Genomic DNA, 20,049 nt, shown 5'->3' with positions numbered 1-20,049 from the left:
CATTGCACTCCAGACATGTAACCGCTTCCGGATGATCTTCAGTGAGCCCCAAACAATCATCATGCATCCAAGCGTATTTGCCGAGCTGCTACTAGGTAAATTCACTGATAACAAGGAATCTTTTTTAACTTGCCTGGAGGCTTCGGATTCTAATTTCCTGTTGAACGACAGCTTAGGGTGACAAGAGGTAAATCATCGTTCACATCTTCTAAACCTTCCAAATTACGGTCTGCATCAGGATCTTCTGGACGTACGGGCTTGGTTTTCATTTGAACTTGCTTTCGTTGCTTGGAGGACGAACGATTTCTTTAGATGTTTCTGATTTGAAATCGAACAAAAAATATTTCTAGTGACCTTTTGGGCCTTGTAATTCAATGATTTCTTTCTGCTGATTTGTTTCCCAGCGACCGGTCTCATAACTTTCGAGGGAGTAGTCTCGGGAGTTAGAATCGTTTGGAACATTAATCCGGGTTTATGTTGAACTCCTTTTTGCTATGTGAGAAGACTTGGCCCATATGCCAATGAATTACACTTTTATTCAAATGGGTAAATCCCTCTGGCTCTAATCCATGTGTAAATATTATCTATGACCATACATTTCCCCCAAACTGGAGTAAACCCATTCGCAATAACGCAACAACCCGTCACTAAAAGTTGGCTTCAAACCTATAAACAATATCGTCGGTGGAATAGCATTTCCTAATGCGTTTGCGCAGGAAACAATCGTACAATTTTCAACGTGTTCTGGAGCAACCAGATGGACTCGCTTGTTCCCTTTTTTGGCAATGACTGTGTGTTGATGATACAGGGTTAGTCTGCATCGCTTTTCATCCATGTTGTATATCATTGCCGGTTGATGTTTGAAGCCATATTTTTCGAGAAATTGTCAAGTTTTTCAAAATAGTCGTTAACAATGAAGGGATTAAGATTTGCCGCATTACCAGAATTCATAGACTGGGTCTTTCCTTGAGACGAGGAAGGATGTCGCTTCATAAATGCTTTATACCAGTCACGTCCAGCAATTTTTTTCTCATTGTTTAAACGGTTAGAAATACCTTGGTTTTCAACATACACTTCGTCGTAGTGCCTTTTTTAATGATTTTCCGAATTAAATCAATTTCTTGAGCTTCATTCAAGGTAGGGCTTGCTCCCAGAATTCTTTTAACAGCTTCAGTTTCCACATGGTTTATAAGGGTGCGACGTGGTATACCACATCTTCTTTTCACATAACGCTGGGATTTTCTTTGCCCATATTTTTGTAAAGAAAAATTAAAAAATTCATAAGTTAATAAGGCTCATTAAATTGAAGTGGCGAGTAGTGAGGCCCAATTGGGCCCATTACCCACATTACTACGAAAAATATTAATGTGTTAATTAAAACTTACCTTTCTTAGAAATCTTGATCTGACCCATTGTTTCGAAAAAACGAGATCGTTAGACCATAATTTTTTATAATTCCGACCGGATAATGCACATGTCAAAACACTGAAAACTCAACTTACCGAACTTAATTGTGTATGCCAGTTTGCGTATTTAATAACACATAGATGGCGCCGGAATACTTATAAATTGTTTTTTTATTGTTAAATGGGTGCATGTATTACCTGTGCGGGCCTTATTACCCACAGGAACCGTATAGGTAAGATGTGGTACAGGTACAAACCGAAATTGTTGGTGAAGTTCCCCACACCCTCATCCGGCCTACGTTAAGTCAATTTCCTATTCTTCTTATTGCTAAAAACAGTTCTACAACACTGTACGAGACGTATTCTCCATTCGGCAAGGTATTTTAGTATAACACACGAAGATAAACACGCAAAATTAATTTAATTGACGTTTACTGTCACAATGCATAAGATTCACAGAGACCTACACTTTTTAATAATAATATTAACAACCGAACCCAATACTGGAGCGACTAATCCAATAAAGCGATATCTTGTTAAGTGGTTTTTAAAATTTGAAATGCTTGTAGCTTAGTTAGAATAGCATTTCGGGTATTTTTATTTATTTATTTATATATTATATATTTAACTTCATTACTTCATCAATTGAACACAAGTTTCTGTAAAAAAATAGGGCCTTTATCAGTACTACGTAATTATTTTTTTAAATCATAAAAATGGCACTATCACCATTTTCAAAGGAACTGTCGTTCGATCTAGACTCTACAGAAAAAAGATGAAGTCACACTATTTCACAAGTGACCTCAGAGAACTATCGATAGGTGGCCTATCATGTTGTAGCAAGACCACTGATCTATCGAACTCATTATTTCCGAAAGAACCAAGCGTGTGGCCGAACGAAGGCAGGGACGGACTGGTTGCTGATAGAATGAAATGTTGCGCTACCTGTTTTTATAAAATGAACACAAGTTTTTTATAATAAAGAAGAGAAAAAAATATGGGATCTTAATGACGTGGTTGATTGAACCCTTTAATAATACCAAGAAAAGAAGACACCTTCCATAGCTGAGGAAGAAATGATGTTTATCCATCTGCAATAAATTGCTTATTATATAATTATAATAGATAAATCCTTTCACCTATAGTATTTACCGTTTCCAACACTATTTATAAATCTTCAAGATAATTTTAGGTTAGGAACAAGATATCAATATTCTGTTTTCTCTAGACAATTTGGGTATCATTGTATCACATTTTTATGAACAAAAAGGCAATATTAAGCAATTTTTTTTAGAATTTTGCGTTTTTTTTTGTCATTATATCAAAAACCCTCTAGACATTTCATAGTAAAGATGGGTTTGATGGAGCAAAACAGATGATTTAATCACTCCCCAATACTTTATCCTAATAGATAGGCGAAAATGTGTTGAATAAAGGAGCTCAAATAAAGATTAACTTTAAAATTCACAAATATATTTGACGATCATCCTTTAACGATGTTAATGTTTGCGTGAACAGTTTCCACGCTTATTTGATCGCCCTGCACAAGGATATTAAGGAGATGATTATTCGGACCAACGTAAGAATAAAAATTCGTACAATCAAGATAAAACAATGTAATTAGATTTTGCTGGACGGTTGGGCCATTTATATATAAGAATGGTGAACATGAGGGCTACCTCTATGCTGAAATTTTACGCCATAATAATAATAATGTTCTATGGGATTTTCTTTAAACGGACTTTGTTCGCTTTTCAAAAAAATCGACAATAGATCAAAGCGATTGTGGAAATATCGAGCACAAGTTACTGGATCTTCACCTATTAAACAAGATTTTTCAGATACAGGTAATTTAAGGGCCTCGAATTCATCAATTTCTTTGCCATCTACCACTTTGCACAATATTTTTAATAATTCCTGCCAGGCCTTTCTGCCGCTGAAATGGTAAAAAATATCGTAGGTACTCCAAATTGCCGTATCATGGCGATCAATTTTATTTTTTTAGATTCCCAATGTGCGGGACTATTGATAATCTTCTTCAAAAATCTGAACCGTAAATCTCTTTTAATAAGTTGATATAAATATTCTTGCTGAAGAATGGCTCTTGCTTTATATTTATTGGGATTTTTATTGACGTTTTGTCTTAAACAAATGTTTAACCAGTTTAAAACCATTTTACCATGCGGCATACCGAAAAACATTTACATAATGACCAAAAATCAAGGAAACAAAAATACGCCCCAGCCATACTAGAAATCTAGACTAATCAAAATTATGGGAACTATTAAATGCGTGGTTATGGTTGCGTCACAATCCAGAGGTAAAACTGCATTTTCACTTGCATTACGGCCGTGAAAGTGAAGAAATAAATAATCACGTCTAAATGGCGCAACAAAAATAATAACTTTTTGGTTCAAGAGTGTAAATGATTAATACTAACTATTCATTAAAATGTAATAAAATAAAAACGTGCTGCTTCTAAAAATTTACAAAATTTAACGTAAACTATGGAAATTAGTTGCAGGAAAACCCTCAGGGAGAACCTACCATAAAATCTTTAACAAATGAAATAATATACGAGGTACGCCTTTTAAAATATGAAACTGAGAGAATAAAAAATAAAAAATAACTTTTGTATTTAAAATTACTCGATAAAATAAACTCTGAAAGATATAAAGGAACCCCGCAGTAATGAGTGAGCTGCCCAGCAGCAATTACTCTTTCTAGCGACCCATCCAGAACCTTGAATCTAATTTTCAGCGATTTATCTGGACTACTAGATAAAGACATCTTTGGAAATATGGCGGCCGGTTATCCCTATCTGATCACCCTGTACATACATAAAAAAATGGCACACGACGATTATGTGCAACCGAACAATTAAAAACCGTTCGTTACCTGCTGCGCAATAATGGACGATCACCTTGCAGATAGAATTATTATTTCACGCGCCGTTGTAATTGTTACAAGAATATAAATAACACAAGTTTACAGTGATTTTGATGTTTGAAAGCTTATTTGTATATTTTTGGTTGCCTATTACCAAAAAACGCCATATTTTTGCTCTATCACGTCATTTTTTATAGAGCTTATATCTTAAAAATGATATTTTATTGATATACGTACCTATGACATGAATATATTTTTTCGATGTTAGGCATGATTTTTAAATGAATTGATTTTTATGAAATTAAATGTGATTTGGCAACACTGGATAATATTAGATTTCTCTGCAAAGCAACAGAGTTGACGCAGAAGCGTCAATACAGCGTTGTAATTCGCGGCAGTTGTCTTCGCTGTTGGGTATTTATAGAGTTCTAGAACATATAAATATGGGAAGGAGATATTGTGTGAGCAATCCAAATAACTTTTGTTGTATCTGTTGTAGTTATGTTGTAATTAAGCAAAGACACGCTTAATTTGGTGTAAAAATTGGCGACCAAGGAAGTCCTGGGCTCCTCATACTGTTTGTTCCGTTTGCGTTGAAGTTTTAAGAAACTGGCAAAAAGGTAGGAAGAAATAGTTAAGCTTTGGTGTTCCTATAGTATGATTGTTATTTTTGTTCGTGTAAGGTTCAATGATTCAACAGCTAAAATAAGAAACAAATTGTGTATACCAATCTTGACTGCTATTCGGCCAGTTCCTCATGTACCAGATGTACCGATACCTACCGCCCAAAAGAACTAGTAATATCGTCAGAATCAGAGGAATCTAATTTCGACCCAGAAGGCCAGATTTCGTACATAAATTTTTAAGAGCCCGAAGTGTTTAACCAGAGCGAATTACATGATTTATAAGGTTGTTCGGAAAGTCATTTCGTTTTTTCCCGTCAGAGGACTTAATTACGTTTTTTCGAAACCAACTTCACACTTAAGCCGCATAACCATTATATGTCTTGAGAGCTGATATTGCAAGGCTTGTGTGTGAAAAAGTTCTATTAATTCTACGCAGTAGTTTTTGGTTGGTGCCCTTTTAAATATGGAGAGCAATAAGCAGCATTTTCGTCATATTCTACTTTTTTACTTCAGAAAAGGTAAAAATGCTGTCCAAGCGAGAAAAAAATTGACGGATGTGTATGGAGAAGGCGTGTTAATAGTACGCCAGTGCCAGAACTGGTTTGCAAAATTTCGATCCGGCAATTTTGATGTCGAAGATGCACCACGGTCTGGAAGGCCGGTAGAAGCTGACAAAGATGCGATAAAGGCATTAGTTGAATAACCACACGAGAGATCGGTGAGAGATTAAATTTGTCGAATTCGACTGTTTATGGCCATTTGAAAGGCATGGGCTTAACCTCGAAGCTCGATGTGTGGGTGCCCCATGTCCTTACGGAGTGTGTGACGTGTGTGATTCGCTCCTCAAACGTCAAGAAAATGAACCATTTTTGAAGCGGATTATTACTGGGGACGAAAAATGGGTTGTATACAACAATGTTAAACGCAAGAGGTCATGGAGCGGAAAAGATGACCCGGCTCAAAGCGTGTCAAAAGCCAACATTCACCAAAAAAAGGTGATGCTCTCCGTTTGGTGGGATGTCAAAGGAATCGTTTTTTTTTTTCAGCTTTTGCCGGACAATACAACGATTAATTCAGAAGTCTATGGTCATCAACTGGACAAATTGAATGATTCACTTAAGGAGAAGAGGCCCGAATTAATCAACAGGAAGGGTGTAGTGTTCCACCAGGATAATGCGAGACCTCACACAAGTTTGGTCACTCGCCAAAAACTTTTACAGCTTGAATGCGACGTACTGCAACATCCACCATATTCTCCAGATCTGGCGCCTTCCGACTACTATTTGTTCCGGTCCCTGCAAAATTTTTTGGATGGTAAAACCTTTACCTCAAATGAAGATGTCAAAAACCACCTGAACCAGTTTTTTGCCAGCAAGGACCAAAACTTTTAGGAGAGGGGAATTATGTTACTGCCAGAAAGATGGCAAAAGGTGTTGGACCAGAACGGCCAATATATAATTTAATAAAATATTTATTCATTATACGAAAACTGTCTTTCATGTTCCCCAAAAAAAACCAAATGACTTTCCGAACAACCCAATAATTAGAAATTTCCACCTTCCAGGTAGGGCCGCTAGGTCAACAATATTCCTGACTTAGTTTCACTATTAGCAAATGTACGGTATATAAAAGAAGAATTCCGCGTGTTTATTGACTCAAGTAAGCGTAGTTTAAATGGCGTTTTATTGCACAACGGTAACGAACTCGCCTCGGTTCTCGTTGCTACATAAGAAACGTATGAAAATTTAGGACTTCTTTTGAACAACACCTTAAACTGCTCTTAGGACAACATACAAAATTTTCATACAATACCGAATACCTTACATACAGAAAATATTATTTTATTGTAGTCACAAGTGATCACAGGAGAAAAATTCGAGATAGCAGGGTACTGAGGTGTTCTTCTGTATATGAAACTGATGCATAATAGGTATATCCTCGGTGACAGTGCCAAATCGCACGCTCCGGCAACGTTGCATACAACCTACACCGCAGCATTATGACTGAGAATGAACTGTCTAATTTTTAAGTTCTAGGTTTTTTTCGAGGTCTGTGTTCGACTCCACATATGATCAAGAATAAATCTCGCAATATCAACACGTGTGTGTTTGATTTCAAATCAAAAAATGTTTAAAACAAAATTTTCGTCAACAAACAAGAGCAAATAAAAAAAGATGCTCAGAATGCTGAAGAAGTTTTATATGAAAATGATGAACCAGGCGGGGATAACAAAGCTGGTGTGCACGTTCCCATTGACGTTTGAGGTTAACATTTGTACATTATTTGCAAAAAATATAAAATAAATGTTTAATTTTTTTTTTATTTTCAATCTTTCAACGTTCCATTCAAACGTGAATTAATGCAATACATATACCTGTAATGCAATGTAAGTAGTAGTTTAAAAAAAACAATGAAACATGAATTTATCTTGTTGTTAAATTGCTTCATTTAAATTACATTAGAGCATTTTGGCAAACAATCAGGAGGGCAATGTATGTTCAGACAAAATTATTTATGAAGAGAAAAACTTTAGCTGTATTTTTCAAAGGCAATTGAAAAATAATACCGTGAAAATTGAATACCACATAAAAGCTTTATTATATATATAATAAAACACATATTATATAATAAAACAAGTAACTTACTCTAAACCATAAGTGATATCACTAAAAAACTAACTAACCAAACCAAAACGTTGGGTTTGGTTATCACAAAACAGGAATATTTCAGGAGTTTCTAACTAAATAAATTCATTCCATATCGATTATATTTTGCCATGGCTTCTCCATTACCTCATTTCTTTTTGCTAATAAAATATTTTGCTTATTTTTTTTTTCAAGTTGTCTTTTTCCTAGATCAAGCCTTTGAGCATTCGATCTGACCTTATTTCTTTTAGTATATAAAGGTACTAGATTTAATTAGCGCTTCTTGCCTCCTCCGCTATGACCTCGCACTCCAGTGACTTGCTTATTTCTTTTACGCTCTCTGTGACTTCTTTTTGGGACTTTATATGGTGTACCATTTCTGTTGATAACAGAAACTGAATTTATATCTCTCCTTTTTCCCATTATATCATTTATCACATCAAAATATTCGATCACTTTTCTCCCCGAACCTGTTTTACCCTTTTTCGAATAATCTTCTCGTGTTTTTAATTCTAAGGAACCCAACTTGATCCCTATATTCTTCGTACATGGCCAAAAATAATGGTTTCAGATTTACAATTCAAAGTAGCTCATTTGTCAAAAAACTATCGGAAAGTACAATAATACAAATAATTGACCATGACCACGACCCCTAAGTTTTCCTGTTCGATAATGATTTATAACGTGCATTAAGAAACAGAACAAAATTATAGCTTCTAATTTCACTGTAACATCCTTCTAATATCCCATTACATCCACACAAAATCACAATATTTAAAGTGCCCTGTTTTTCTTACGCCTTCCGAATTTCCCAGCCAAGTTAAGTGGGTGAGAAATCGGCGGTCCAACAGGTTTCGCCTATCAAATGATTAAAGCAATTAGGCGAGCCATCCCACGAATTTAATCAAAATCCATCGCCATCGATCTTAAAACCTTCTTTCTCCGAGAGCGGTAAATGTCGGTAACGATTTTTTCACGGTGTCCCATTTATCGTAAATAGTATATGGCAGTTTCCTTTCAAAACATTTTACTTGAATTTCATGCACCCATTGTCCTTGAAACCGCGTATAATCTATTAGTAGATAAATTACCTTCGATTTTCCTGCTGAATATTTCAGTTCTACCTCTGACGTTTTCACGTCCATTTTTAGATGGAACTCATTAATTTTTCATGATATTCGGTCACGTGTGCCATATATCACGCTGTCGTTTAAAACACAGAAAAATGTACTTATTCGCATTCGGATGATTTCCGCAACGTGCGAAGATTTTTTTGATTGCTGATGAACAAAACGGTATTTTGGTTTTTCATTTGCCCGAGACGTGTACGCCGAAAATTATTTTTGACTTCTCTCGTATATTTAAAAAAAAAATCTAATCGATGTATTTGAATGAGCAGAATTCTGAAACGTCTTCAAGTCATTTGAATCAAAAATAAAAGACTCACGGATGAATTTCTTTACGTCTCTTATGATGGAAGCAATTCATATTGCGATCCGTGTTTAAATTGAATTTCAATTTTATCGATGGTTTTGTCTTAACCTGCAATTCCGAACCCTAAATATCAGGGATATGTCAAGGAATTTTAAACAATTCTGAACTTCTTATTCGTGTTCTTCTTGACAGAGTCGTAGTCGTAGCTTCAATCTGGTTTTGTTACACGTTCAATGCATTTTTTCCATATTTCTCTCCATCGCAGGGTTGCTCATTTGTAATCCTTAATAAATAAATTCGCAATTCCACATTGACGTTCCAGAACCGTACGTAAAGCTGACGGATTTGTGTAGAGTTCCATCAGTGAAATTCCTCGATTATTATTAGTCCATGCAGTGAAAAATCCTTTCTTACTTTCAAATGTGTATTATAAATATAAATGAAGGAGTAAATTTAGCCATAAAACAGTGTTAGAATATTTATTAAAAAAAAAGTTATTCGACATCAAAATAATGACTATCTTCACTGGACTCGTCCCCCAATTCTGGCACTGCTCAACTTCTGCAAAAAATATTCTCTTCTTTAATGACATATTCTACACATTTTTTCCAACTAGAAGCATATATTTTTTCTACGTCCTTTCTAATTAATTCTATTGCCCCAGAACTAAATTTCGGCGAGGTGTCTTCTTAAACTGGTTTTCAGCTGTCCTCATATCAATTCTCCCCAGATATCGATTTCAGAGACAGAAACAAATTCAAAATTACAATTTTAAGAGCAATCAGCACTTGCACTTGAATTTGACAGATGTTCATCATCAACGATTATTACGTCATCGACCACAATCTCAACTTCGTCGTCGCTGGACATCGCAAGTGACTAACAAAATTGAAGAATCTTAGTATTTGGGAAGAAATTAATTGTATTAAAATGTACATGGTATCTCAATAAAAATAGCACACTGAGTCTTGAAAAACAATTGAATAACATTAAGTTCTTCTTCTTCTTCATGTACCGTCTCCACTTCGGAGGTTGGCTATCATCATTGCTATTTTGATTTTGGAAGCTGCGGCTTTAAATAGGTCAGATGATGTAACATTAAACCATTTTCGTAGGTTTCTACGCCAGGATATTCTTCTTCTTCCAATAGATCTTCTTCCCACAATTTTTCCCTGGATTATGAGTTGTAAAATTTCATACTTTGGTCCTCTCATGATGTGGCCGAGATATTGCAATTTCCTTTCTTTCACTTCCTTCATTCTTCTCAGAACCTCCACGTTGGTCACATGTTCCATCTATGGTATTCTCAGCATCCTACGGTATGCCCACATCTCGGAGGCTTCCAGTTTCCGCTCACAAAACAGGTTGAGGGTCCAAGCTTTCACACCATACAAAAGGACCGGGAATACATAACACTTGAGCATTCGAGTTCTCAGATCTAGACTCAAATCGCGACTACAGAGCAGCTTCTTTATCTTCACAAAGGCTGCACCGGCTTTCTCAATGCGGATCTTTATTTCCACATTGCAGTCGACACTCGTGCCCAGGTAATCATATCTCTCGACTCTGTCCAGCTCTTGGTTTTCAACATACAGATGTTCATGGAACACTTTGGTTTTGGTGTCAATCATGTACTTGGTCTTCTTAACATTGAGTGTCAGACCATATTCTCGACTAGTTTTGACGACATTATTTAATATATTCTGCAGGTCTTGCATGTTTTCGGCGAGAAGTACTGTATCATCCGCGTAACGCAGATTGTTCAGTGGAATGCCGTTAATTCTTATCCCAGCGATATCATTTTCGAGGACTTTGATGAAGATTTCCTCTGAGTAGACGTTGAAGAGGAGTGGTGAAAGAAGAACACACCCTTGTCTAACTCCTCGCTTGATTTCACTGCTTTCGTCATTTCAGATTGGACGCGAATCGACGCACTTTGGTTTAAATATAGTTTTACTATTATTTGTATATCTCTTGTGTCGAGGTTTTTTCGGTCTAGTGCTTCTATTAGCTGCTTGTGTCTCACCCTATGAAATGCTTTATTATAATCAATAAAACAGGCATATATGTTTTGGTTGACATCAAGACACCGTTGCATCAAGACATTATACGCAAACAAAGCCTCCCTTGTGCCGAAACCATTTCTAAAACCAAACTGAGTATCTGCTATATCCTCTTCCACCTTCTTATAAATCCTGCGGTGGATGATTTTGAGAAAGATCTTCAGTGTGTGGCTCATAAGGCTGATCATACGATGTTCCTCACATTTTTTGGCATTAGGCTTTTTAGGAATTGTGACAAAAGTCGAATGGAGCCATTCCTTTGGTATTATTCCTGTTCCATAGATCTTATTAAACAGAGAAGTTACAGCATCTAAGTGTTGTTCTTCAATCAACTTGAGCGCTTCTGCAGGTAGGTTGTCAGGGCCAGGTGCTTTCCCATCTTTGGCTGATTTTATTGCTGCTTGTACTTCTTTCTTTAGAATAGATGGTCCACATTCATTATTAGTGTTGGTAGTTATTTCCTCTCTTTGATCGTTGAAGAGGGTTTTAATGTAGTCTTCCCATAGAATCAGTTGGTCTTTAATATCCAACACAATGTTTCCCTCTTCATTTGTAAGAGTATATGATTTTTGCTTCCAAGCAGTTCCAGTAAACTCTCTTATTTTTTTATGCACACTGTGAGAGTCGTGGAGTCTCTGCAAATTTTCTAGTACATTTCTCTTTTATCCACTCCTTCCTAGCTTGGCGACATTTATATTTGATGTCTTTATGCACTTCCTTATATTTCTGTTTGTCCGTATTTTTCAGGTTTCTTCTTTTTTCCAATAAGCACTAATATATCCTCAGTCATCCAATCCTTTCGATTTGTTCTTTTCTCCGGTTTCAGATGCTTCCTGCAAGGTTCTATGATATTCGATTTTAAACTTTGCCACATTTCTTCAGGTTGGTTCTGAGTTGCCGAACGGGTATTTTTCAACTTATTCAGGTTCTCATTGATGTCTTGGTACAGCTTCACTTTCACGTCATTCCTTTTTAGTAGGCTAGTATCAATAGGTCTTTGGTTCAATGATATTTTCAGCTTTTTGAGCTTCACCATAATCTCCGCCACCTCCGCCGAGCCTACATCTGCCCCCGCGTATGTTTTGGCACTTTTCCACTGAATTTCTGTATCTCTGATTGAGGAGAATATAATCGATTTGATTGTTGTCTTGTGGCGATTTCCATGTGTATAGGCGACGTTTTGGTAATTTGAAAAAGGTATTAGTTATTACCATACAGTTTTCTTGGCACAACTGTAGGAGACGATCTCCTCGCTCATTACGTTCCCCCAGTCCGTACCGCCCAATCCATTTGTCACATGAACCTTTTCCAATCTTCGCATTCATGTCACCCAGGAGTATGGTGATATCTTTGTTCTTAGTCAGTTTCATGACGTCATCAATGTCCCTGTAGAAAGATTCCACTTCTTCATCGGTTGTATCCGCTGTTGGAGCGTACACTTGGATTATGTTTAGTGTACCACAGTATGCCTCGAGTTGTAAAAGCAAAACACGCTGAGAGAAAGGTACGAAATTCTTCACAGATCTCTGAAGAGTCTCGTACAGTATAACCGCAACTCCATGAAGACGTTGACTGTCACTACTTCCTGAATAATAGGCAATTTTGTCTTGAAGTCTACTCTGCCCGCAGTTTATCCAGCGAGCCTCACTGATTCCCACTATTTTGATGTTAAGTCTATTCAGTTCCAAAATTAAATTGTGTTTTCTCTGGATCGAACATGCTTTGAACATTCCATGTTCCAATTCTTATTGGTTTTTGCAGCAGGGTGTTTTTCAGATCGGTTGCATTACTCATATCAGTCACAACTGTCCTCCCCGGAGATCCGATCGGAGGACTCACTCCGGAATTATATTTCGTTCTGACTTTAGTCATGATGATAATGCAGGGAATATCACTATGTGATCTTTAATGCGGTGGTTTTCCAATTTGCCTTCTGCATCCTTATGCCGTTCACTACTTATTGCAGTTCATCCGCCTTTTGGGTTGATTTCTCAGCCCAAGGACAAAAGAGTGCCCTTACATTAACATTAAGTTGGTAATTACTAATTAACCAAGTCGGCTAAGCTTTGACGGCTAAGTGTTTTAATATATAATGAGCAAATTCAACTTGAAATGGAGCTACCTCATGACTGCTTTAGGAAGATTTATAAAAAGCGCACTAATATAAAGCAATATAACTGTTTAATCAAACAAAATTTCCCTACTCTTAAAATACTCTTGAAATACCTTCGTACGGCCAATGTAAAATGCGGTTGAGCGCCATCTTGCGTTAACCACATGTTTTGTCTTGTTTTGACTCCACTCCAATGGTGCCTTTTTCAGCAAAGGTGGTAGTTCCTACCGATCCTACCTACCGGTCCTAGGCGATCCGTTAAAGAAATCAGGTCCTATAAGATTATCCTATAATCCCTACCCATACATTTAAAGAAAACCGGTGCTGATGTTTTCCTTCAATTTTTGCATGTGGGTTTTCAATGTTCTACTGATGCATATTTCGAAAATTTACAATGCCATGCTGCATTTCCAAGTGCTCTTCCGTAGCAAAAATGCATATCGCGATATTTAATATTTGGGACAATGACTTTCAAATTTCATTAAGTCTTGCTAGGTAAGATCACATTTACAGGTAAAATTCGAGCTGAGAATAAAAAATCGATAACACTTATCGACTTAAAACAAGACTACAAATTTTTGAGGATTTGTTATTTTGCTTAAGGCAATCTGTTCTATTTTGCAATATCGGTGTAAATAAATCAAATACAGGGAAATTAAAAAAAATGTTCAATGTAAAGTGCCCTCTAGTGACAGATTCCTGAAACACTTTTATTTTGTAACGATGACCTTTACTAAACCAGGACAGTCCGCTGCGTTAAGGATAAAATTTTAGAAAATACATTTTGATAAACTATAACTCGGAAAATATTACGATTTTGAATTTTTGTTACATGACCTACTATCATTATTTTACCAAGTTGAATCTTTTCTCCAAGTTTCCGAATTCAATTTCCGAACACCCTGTATAACGCATTATTTTACTGGCGTGTAGGGCGGCATAAAAATAAAATACCCAATCTTCTGACCAGGTGTTTGTACAGCAAAATTTTTAATTCAATTTTTCTTCTGCTTTTGTTATCAGTGCGAAACTGCTAAAGAATTGCTATACAAATGATAAATTGCGTAAACAGAGCCGAGTCATCAAAATATCAGTTTTAACCGAATATTAAATTGCGTGTTTTTTACCTTGAATCTGCTCCAACTAAACAATTACTTACGGGGATTTCCTACAGGCACTTATTCGGTTTCGCGTTTTTTTTTTTTTTAATTCGCCACGATTAATTTCCTGTTGCGGTGCCAGTTTTGCAACCGGCATTGCACGTGATGCGTTTTTGGTATGTAATTAATTTTTATTTTATATTGTTATTTTTCGCTTAACAGTGGAATTTTAATGGGCAATTAAAAAATATCTCGGCACGCGGAATACCCATCGACGGATTTATATACGTTTCCTCATGGTGGATCATTTATAGAAAGCTGTTGTGAATTTTTAAATATAAAATCGCTCGGACTCGAAGGACACTGCACTGTATAGGTAAATTAAATTAAATTAAATAATTATTTAATTTAATGTAATTTTGTTGAATCAAGGTATAAAAGCTCCGAGATACTTGTAAAATATTTGCAAAATTAAAACGTATTTCTAAAGTTTGTCATTTTTAAAATTACAAGATATCAAGCATAAGAGGAGATCATAAAAAATTCATATGAAAAAAATATTTCCGATGCTCTATTTGTAATCGGCTTTAACTGTAATTTTTTAAACTAAATGTTGTTAAACGTGACCTTTGCTATGAAAAAAATTACATAATTAGAAGAAAAATATAATATTTACGTTCGCTTTGAAAATTTTTTTAAATTTTTGAAATCCAACAAAACTGTACCGCGTATAATTTAGTGTCGCCTTATGAATTCTTAACTATTAAGTAATTTTTTAATTTTAATGAAACACTTTGTATATTTATGATAATTTTAAATTACATAAAAACAACAATATTGCTTTCAAGAAAACGTAGGCTATTTTTAGTGTTTTTTAATTGTTTTTTCTGCTAACCCTTTTTAAAATAATCATATACAGTGGATATTTTTGAAAAGCCCACATTATTCTAAATCAATCGCAACCCCAAAACTGATCGAAATAAATGAAAATGAAATGGTTTAGGATTGGGACAACGACAGGTTAACAAAAATTTTACTAATTTTATTAAATAATAAGTATTATATTTTATCTATTTTTATATTATTCTTACTTCTATATTAGTTTTTATTTATTTTATTTACTTGATACTGTCACATCACTTTCATTTACCGAACTAACCATTGTATACAAATTAGTCTGACCATAATCTAGGAACTGTCGAATGATACATGTCATTGCTAATTTACATTTTCTTATTCTCACGAATTATATCACTAAGTACAGTCATTAATAAACACGATCTAGTGATTTATCGAAAAGAGCGCGCAATATTATTTGATAACATTTAATTTACATTTACTTTATATAATATTATATTTACATTTTTGTTTTTCGTTTTAGTCAATTTAGTCATAGCAAACGTGCTTGTCGTTTAATGTCGAAACAGCAGGCGCATTTCGTGGAAAAAAAATCATCCGCCACTTTATGTCCAGCAAAGCAATGCCATAAACATAAAATAAACATTAAGACGTGTGGCGAATCTCAACTTAGATACCATACCATATCAGTTTTTTTTATCGTCAATCAATTAGCCTCCGAAGGAAACCAAACTGCATAGAATCGACGTAATGAAGTGATAATGACATTTTCTTTTATAGTCATTAGGAAACCGCATATATCCATAAATTAATTAAATCAACGGATTGGGGAAAAAAATGCAAAAAAGCGGAGAAGGATATTGCCAATGGTAAGTGCACCTAAAATAAAACATTCATCTCTGGACAGAACAAATTGGAGAAGGCCAAAGCTAAAAAATGAAATCAATCCTTTATAATATTTAAATGAATTTTTCAAATAAACTAGTTGACGCCAATTGTTTTCGTCCAATTAAATGGCCGCTAGGGGAGTATTGATCACGAAAAAATAAAATTCATTTTTTTCTCTATAACTTGTATAGGTAAACTATGTCGACAATGGTTCTACTCGTATACTACCACCCATAACTTTTATCTTCAACGGCAAAGCGATTCTAATGAACTTGGTCTTATTTGAAAGACTGTGATTAGCCCTTGAAGAAGCTATTTTTGTTTCGTCTTTTAAATTATACCGTCGCCGCTAGATATCCTTAAATGTCACTTTAACATATTTTCACATATATATATATATATATATATATATATATATATATATATATATATATATATATATATATATATATATATATATATATATATATATATATATATATATATATATATATATATATATATATATATATATATATATATATATATATATATATATATATATATATATATATATATATATATATATATATATAATATATATATATATATATATATATATATATATATATATATATATATATATATATATATATATATATATATATATATATATATATATATATATATATATATATATATATATATATATATATATATATTTCTGTATAGTTTAATTTTCGTTTGTTTTTTTAGCTTAAGCAAAGAAAAATAAAACTTTGTTATGTCTTCGATTATTTTCGTATATCTCGTCATTTGAACCATCAGCAACTAAAAATCACAAAAGAGTCAGTTAATAAAACTTAAATTATCTCCCGGTACGCCACTGAATTTAGAGAATTTAATTCTCATTTAAAGTGAATAGGAACAAATGTATCATTACATTTTTTTTTTCGAAAAAAAAATCAAAATAACTTACAGTGTCAGTTAACGCCATCTAGCGGCGGCGGTAAAGTTTGGAAAGACCAAACAAAGAAAGCTTATAGTACAGCCAATCACAGTCTTTCAAATGACACCAAGTTCATTAAAATCGCTTCAGCTGCACCGTTATGAGAATTTTTCTAAATTAAGTTAAAACTCACCCCACCACTTTATTTTATATCGGACAAAAATTTGTGCAAGATGATTCTGTTCAGAAAGTAGCGAAGATTAAGATGGTCATATTTATCGATGTACCTTATCTGGTATTTTTTCGATAAAATTCTATTTTAATTTTTTGAGATTATAATTGCGCCCCCTAGCAGCCATTCCACAAATTCAAAAATAGTTTTTTTCGTTTGACCACTTCAATCATAAATTTATAATAAGATTACGAGAACCGTTTCTACAGAACGTCCTGCAACACCCTCAACGGAAGGCACAAAACAAAACGATAGGCCAACGCAAAAGTTAGATCTGCCTCTAGCCGCGCAAAAAAGTTTTTCTTTTTTTTTGTGCACCAAGCAACTGTTATTTGCGGCACACAGAAAAATCCAACCTATTTCAACATTCAAAACTATTTTCCCGACAACTTAATTCACATCCTTCCTTATATAATAGACGCCGGAAAATACTCTTAGTTATATAAGAATATACCAAAAATGTTTAATTATTTTAGTCCCAATAAAAGCCTAATTATTATTTTTGAAGACAGTAATGTAGCCTTTTAAAAAAAAATTCTTTCTCAGATTCAAAATTACCCAAAAATTATTTTTCAAACATTCTCATTATTTTCGATTTTTATTGAGAAAAATCACTTCAGGACCAATTATTATATTCTGGCACATCCTGTATATAAACAGATCAGGATGCATATCGTTTATTTTTTAAAGGTATCTAGTTGAAATGTACACCAACTACAGTGTCTGGTGAGCCCCCATAGACTGAAATTCCTATCTAAACATCTATTTCAGCTTTGAAAATAGTTTAAAATTTTTGTTTTTACTAGAAGCACAGGTACCACCTACAGATCAATGGTAACTGCCAATTATTCGGAAACGAGAGAATACATCAGTATGATTCAAATATTTACATCGAATGAAATGAGATTAATGACCTAACAACAATAACAAATGCGTTTAATTAGTCTGCTACTAATCACTTGATTGATTGCTTTTTGAAAAAAAGTGTTCTTTGTCCAACTCGAAATTGGTTGATATGTTTGATCGTAACGAAATGAAAAAAAAAAAAAAACACGGATCGTGATTACTTATCTCGCCTTGCCTTTTTGGAGAACACAGAATAATGCCTTTTAATTTTATAAAGCAAAAAATGTTCTAAGATTCTCTGTGGAGTTTTCCATAGCGTTTTAAGTCAAAAAATTATTCGTCCACTTTAATGAGTTTGTGAATTTAATAAGAAAATATGTTATTGAGAGACATAAGAAGAGATAAGTAAATCTTCCTTCGTTAAACTTTTGACATTAATTACAAACCTTTTATGGCATTATTTTTCTGTTGCACATTGCTTATTTGCATAATGTTTAACACTAAGTCAAAACACTATACCCAATAATTTTTATTATAACCCCCAAATTCTAGATAGTGGTAAATTGTGCACATTGATTGTGTTAAATTGTAAGCCGTTCCAAGAGCGACCTCTAGGGGGCTCAATAGTGATTAAGAAAATGGAGTTTTTCCTAAATTTTGCCTATAGGTAAGAGGAGTTATATTCTGATTTCAATTTTATTATTTATTATAATTCAAATAAAAATACTTTGATGTCTATAATAAATATATGGAATATGAGAATACTTAAAATGCTAGCACAGGTACTCTTTGTAACACCATACTTTCATTTTTATTAAACAAAACCAGCTAGAGAAATTTGATTGCTGTCATCTTTCGTTTTACAAAGGAACAGTATTGTGAAAATCGAATCTTGAATTTAAGATAAGTGAGATATATCGAAAACGCCCTAGCACAGATTTTTCGGAAACCGATCAAAATTATCTACCCATCCGAAAGCCCAACTAATTAGGATCACTGTCACGTAAACAATAAATATGCGAGTACTTAATATGTACGGCATTTTGAAACCCATTCTTAAGTCAAGTAATGTGTTGAATAAAAAATTATCTGAGGCATTGCACCCAAATTCCATTTTTTCCCCTAGAAGGAGTTGTTTAAGCCCAAGTAACAATCTAAAGCTTATACTTTTCATAGCTTAAATATGAAGCTCATAAAGTTCCAGTCAAAATGTAGTAATAGACTTTTTAAATTAACATCATACTTCAATTCTTTAAGGTGACATAAGCGAAGGTCATCGATAGGAAACATCGCCCTGATTTGAGACACACCGTATCTATCTTGTTATGCTAGGTCTAATACGATATTGGGTATTCTCTTTACCTATAAAATGTGGCTGCAACATAAAAAGTGGCCGATCAAGTTCACACAATTGTTCTATCTAAATACAAACCATAGTGAAGTTATCTGTTATTAAAACACCATTTATAAGCTGTATAGTTTATGCAACATATAAAAATTGCGACAAATGGCAAGAGAAAGTTGGCGTATTTTATCCACAACGATTAATTTAACTTTTTATTTATAATCCTACCTAACAGCACTTTCTTTTTCGTAAAAATCCATTTCTCTGATCGTCGAGTGCGAGATTAATGAAAGACGGCGAATTGTTAACGAAATAATATAAATAATGTGGGCAGGTATTATTGCAAAAGGCCAATTGCAACTGTACCTTCTCGGTTGTGCAAGAATAATTGAAATTTATTTTCACAGTCACGTTTAAAAAGGTCAACATACATCTTTTCGTCGGCAATTGCTTTGGAGGAAAGAGTCTTTATTATGCCAAACAAAGAACAGTTATGGTAAATGTAATAAAACACTGATATACAGTTATGTGAGGCTGTCTACCTGTCCTACTAATTAATAATAATACATTTCTTACCTTTACTGTTACTTAAATTTGACGAATATGATTCCCCAGGAAGTTCAAAGATAAAATTAAACAGTTCGTCTAAATTATATACAGCTAAAGTTTTGGTTAT

The 20,049-nt window shown here is 34.2% G+C and overlaps 1 protein-coding gene across 2 annotated transcripts in view; it reads right to left on the bottom strand.

Moving 5' to 3' along the window:
• The window catches only part of LOC132702099 (beta-TrCP), a 44,997-nt gene that overhangs the window by 24,280 nt on the left and 668 nt on the right, over positions 1 to 20,049 (bottom strand). The window lies entirely within an intron of this gene.

The sequence above is a fragment of the Cylas formicarius genome, unplaced genomic scaffold (assembly GCF_029955315.1).
Source record: "Cylas formicarius isolate icCylForm1 unplaced genomic scaffold, icCylForm1.1 PGA_scaffold_5__7_contigs__length_24384050, whole genome shotgun sequence".
Classification (NCBI taxonomy): Eukaryota; Metazoa; Arthropoda; class Insecta; order Coleoptera; family Brentidae; genus Cylas; species Cylas formicarius.
The sequence above is the reverse complement of the archived record's forward strand: the minus strand, read 5'-3'. Positions and strand labels throughout refer to the sequence as shown.